This window comes from Oncorhynchus mykiss, chromosome 10 (genome assembly GCF_057628025.1).
Source record: "Oncorhynchus mykiss isolate SJ-2025 chromosome 10, ASM5762802v1, whole genome shotgun sequence".
Taxonomy (NCBI): Eukaryota; Metazoa; Chordata; class Actinopteri; order Salmoniformes; family Salmonidae; genus Oncorhynchus; species Oncorhynchus mykiss.
Window position 1 is genome coordinate 55674030 of NC_143031.1, and position 4911 is coordinate 55678940.

Here is a 4911-nt window from a genome sequence, read left to right on the forward strand (position 1 = left end):
TTTTCTTTGTTTTTGTTCCATCGTATTTGAAATGCAAGAGAAAGGCCATACAATAAGGTAGGTGTCATTTAGATTTTGTCCACAAGATGTGTCAATTTATACATTTTCAATTACATAAATATAGAAAACATACAATAATGCTATGGTAATAAAACATTTACCATTTACCTTTTTACCACATTACCTTTCCCTCCCAATCCTTTTCCCCAATGCAACAGTACACATTTTTCCAGAGGAAACACTGGTCCTGTTTGTAACATTCTCTATGAAATGGGCTTTGAAATTATATCTAATTCAAATTATTTATGTAAAAAAAATTAAGTGGCAAAAATTATAAAAATGTTTATGACGGGAGTACATTAAACTAAAGAAGATATACATTTTCATCAAGTTTTTGACACTTTTATATTTACTTTTCGGACCAAAGAAAACCCATCTAGGTAAATGCAAAAACGTAATTTCAGCCTGTGGTGCCTGGCCTTAATAAGACATGAAGTCACTATATTGTCTGTTTCTGATCATGGTATTGATTACACTTGATCATACTTTGATTTAACATACGGACATCACTGAAAGTCATAAGCAAGAAAGAGGGTAGTCTGCACTCCTTACATAGTTTCAGGTGCATGGAGGAAAAACGTACAGTATATATAGTAGTTGAAAAGCAACTCTAGGACACTGGTATTTCTAGAATTCTCTAAAAACAATTCATTAGATCTTATCACGTTTCTGTCAAGATGTTCATCAGGGTTAAGCAGAGTTATGAGTCTATTTAAGATCCTTTAGCCTAAATTGATTGTGGAGTATTTTAAACGTCCAATGCAGGCATTGTTATCTCAATATCAAATAATTTATGGGTAACAATTAAGGACTTTACTGTGATTTCTTTCAATAAAAATTGCTTCCTCGCAAAGAGCAATTTCTCAATTTCTGAGCTAGGACTGTCTTGGAGTGGTCTGAGCGGGGAGAAGAACCTGAAAACTAGCTGTCATTGGCAGAGACGTATGGAACTCTCTTTCTTATTTTCTATTCAGTAATTTACCACCTGCTGATGTCACCAGGCAGGGCAAACCAAATCCCACCAAAACAGGCAGAAATTTCAGGTGGTCTTTTCAAACAGCTCTTTCACTAAAAGGACATCATCATAATTTTCACAATTTCACAGTATTATTCCAAAATCATAGTGTGGAAATATAAAACACAGTAAAATTGAGTTTGCACTGCGCCTTTAAGATTGTTGTTGTTGATATTCTAGAATACCAGTTTACTGTAAGAAGAATGATTAGCATTTTTTTAAACTAGGCAAGTCAGTTAAGAACAAATTCTTATTTTCAATGACAGCCTAGGAACAGTGGGTTAACTGCCTGTTCAGGGGCAGAACAGATTTGTACCTTGTCAGCTCGGGGATTTGAACTTGCAACCTTTCGGTTACTAGTCCAATGCTCTAACCACTAGACTACCCTGCCGCCCCATTTAATGCTGACTAAGGTGTAGGCTATCTTGCTTCTGCCACCAGCCATTGCAGAACGAGACATCTGAGTCATGACAAGAAGGTATTACAGCATCAACAGTGAGTTTAGACCTAATCTCTGTTAATCCAATGATATTGGTGTGTGTCCATGCTGTAGGTCTAATCCAGGGGTGTTGCCAATACACAGGTGTATAATCCTGTGTGAGATCAGACTAAACACCAAGACCCACCCAGTAGCCTTTAAGCTTATGATTACCTTGACTCATATAGTCCACACCTTTATGGCTGTCACAAAATAAAATAAAAATTGATGTCAAATTTAAATGATCGTAGGAAAATATAAAAATGATGCAGTGTATAAAAAGATACCATTATATACATTGAGATGTACACATATTAAGAAAAGCAAATCTTCAACATGAATCCACACAAAGACAATTAGATGAACCAGAAAATCATATTCCACTGAGCAGTTAACAAAATAGCAAATATATAGAAATGCACAAATAATAAAGTATGATTAATACAGCTGAATGAAATTCAATAAACAAAAATGAACATTAAACAAAACATGAAACAAAAAGATACACCATTTCACCCAGAATATTTTATGAATAAAGTATAATATGTTGTTATTGAATGTACCATTGTGATTTTAGAATAAAAACATATAGTCCAAAAGAAGATCCATTGGGTTGGTATTGGTCCGGTTCTGAGATGGGTCCTGTTTATCCGTTATCTCCCCTTTTACTAGTTGTGGCAGGGGCAGTGGTGGTCTGACCCGGACTTGGTCCAGGCCTAGGTGCTGGGATAGGAGCAGGGGCCGGCTGGGGCAGTAACCCAGGGAAGAAGGGCCAGAGAGGGAACTGAAGTCGGGGTGGCACTGGCCTTGGTTGATACCAGTGAAATGTTGGGATCGGGGCAAGATAGAACCTCTAACAAAAACACAAGACAGAGTTACTGTATCACCATATAACAAAAAAGAATTATACAAATTTGATCACACAAAAATACACAACAGACAGGATATACTAAAATAGCTATGTTTAAGAAATGTAAATAAACCCTTACCTCATCACTGTCAGAGTAGCTTCCATGATAGTGACGGCCAGAGTGCTGTAAAAAGGATTCAAACTCATCAAACATATCAATGTATCGATTTATTATTCAGGTTGAAACTCACATTTGTAATTCCTTAAATTGATCATACCACTGAAAAGGTTCTGAACAAAATGTTGGTGTACTTTGAAATTACAAAAATATACTTGGATATTATGATGAGTTAATTTTGCACTTACAGTTTCAGGCACAGTAACCAAAAGCATTATGGCAAGTACAGCAAATTTCATCATGAAAGCAGACTTCCAGACCTACAAATGAATAAATGAATCAATGTCCTTATTTCTTAGTGTATTGTTAACATATAACCATACACTTTTGTATAATTTTATACAATGTATTCTTTTTTTTTCCTATGATAATTTCAATTTGTCATAAAAAAAAGAACCAACACTCGCACTTAACTTTTTTCCCCCCCTTGCTAACTCTGACTTTGCTCATAGCTACTTTACTGAGGAAAAATGTACACACTCTGACTGTGATATGTGGTTGTCCTACACAGCTATCATAAGGTGAATGCACTAACTGTACGTAGCTCTGTATAAGAGCATCTGCTAAATTACTCAAATGTCAATCTAAATAAGCTTTCCATGAACAGTTATGGAATTTAATTCACCTTTACAATTGATTTGACTTTACCTTGACTCCTCGAAACAGGTACTTTAGGGAAATTCCATTAGCGATAGAACAGGCATGTCTTCATTATTAATTGTTGTGTTCCTGTAACTTCACTCTTGCCTCATTTCGGATGTAGTTTGTCTCATGGCAACCTCTACATAAATACGCAGATTAGCAATGAAAACAATCATGATCTACTTATTAGACTCATTAATCAATATTAGCCTTTTGTTGATCTTGACGAGACTGAGAGGGTTAATACTGTGTCTGGATGTCATACAAATGATTTCCCAATATCACTGTCTCAATAGTATTAAGAATAGAATAGAATTAATAGAATTAAGAAATAATGAATAGATGACACACAGTGTCATTCTCTGTCAAAAAGTATACACACACACACACACACACACACACACACACACACACACACACACACACACACACACACACACACACACACACACACACACACACACACACACACACACACACACACACACACACACACCAGGTGAGGTATTACCTTCAACCGCATGGTGTCACTCATGGCTTGAAATTGAAATTCCTTCAATACCTATTCATCACACAGAAGTGGCTTGATTTAGTGCTCAAGTACAGTATCAGCTGCATAGTTAGACTACCACTTACCTGTGGTGGAACAGACATATTGGACCCTTTTGATTTTCTTATGTTGTTCTTTAAATCTATCTTTTATTTGTCTCTATGTTTTCTTCGTCGACGTGCTGTTAACTTTGAGAGTAAAATCTCCTGAAGAAGAACAATCTTACTTTCAGTATAACCAAGCACCTCCTGCAAGAACAAGTGCAGAACGAGTGTTAACTTGATGAAGACACTGACTGTGAGTCTGTGTCTTCATTGAGAGATTACGGCAACACTCACGTGGGCCACTTGCAAAACTTCAGTATCCATGTACAGACTGAAACAGAAATATTTTAATCTTGCCTTGTTGCAATCCTTGCCTTGTCCTTGTATGAATATGTACTATACTGTATCCAGGTACAGTAACTGTAACCCAGTGACTTATTTACTTGCACATAATAAGCTACCCAGTAAAATAAGCCGTGGAGTAACATTATACTGTATTATGTCAAAGCTTTTATTGATTTCAACCATTGAATGATTTTAATGTTTGACCATTGAATTTGGCCTTTGGATCTTTATCCTACTTTACTCATCACAATGTGACTGTGATTTCAAACATGTTTAAATGTTTAAAACATAACTCCAATATTGTTCACAAGTATTGTTCACAGTCACCAAATATATTGAGAAACATCAACAGACAAAACAAGATTGTCACGCCCTGGTCTTTAGTATTCTGTGTTTTCTTTATTATTTTGGTTAGGTCAGGGTGTGACATGGGTTTATTATGTGGTGTGTTTTGTCTTGGGGTTTTTCGTAGGTTTTGGGATTGTGGCTTAGTGGGGTTTTCTAGCATAGTCTATGGCTGTCTGGAGTGGTTCTCAATCAGAGGCAGGTGTTTATCGTTGTCTCTGATTGGGAACCATATTTAGGCAGCCATATTCTTTGAGTGTTTCGTGGGTGATTGTTCCTGTCTCTGTGTTTGTTTGTGCACCAGTATAGGCTGTTAGGTTTTCTTGTTACGTTTATTGCTTTTGTACTGTTCGTGTTAGAGTCTTTATTAAACATGAATAGAAACCACGCTGCATTTTGGTCCG

General features: G+C 36.2%; 1 long non-coding RNA gene across 1 annotated transcript; it reads right to left on the minus strand.

Moving 5' to 3' along the window:
- LOC149980080 (uncharacterized) lies at positions 1–4035 on the minus strand. Its single transcript, XR_016484017.1, has 5 exons — positions 3860–4035; positions 3230–3362; positions 2770–2841; positions 2543–2587; positions 1–2406 (listed from the first exon to the last, which is right to left on the minus strand). It is a non-coding gene; the product is annotated as an uncharacterized LOC149980080 (long non-coding RNA).
- Positions 4036–4911: the final 876 nt, after the last annotated feature.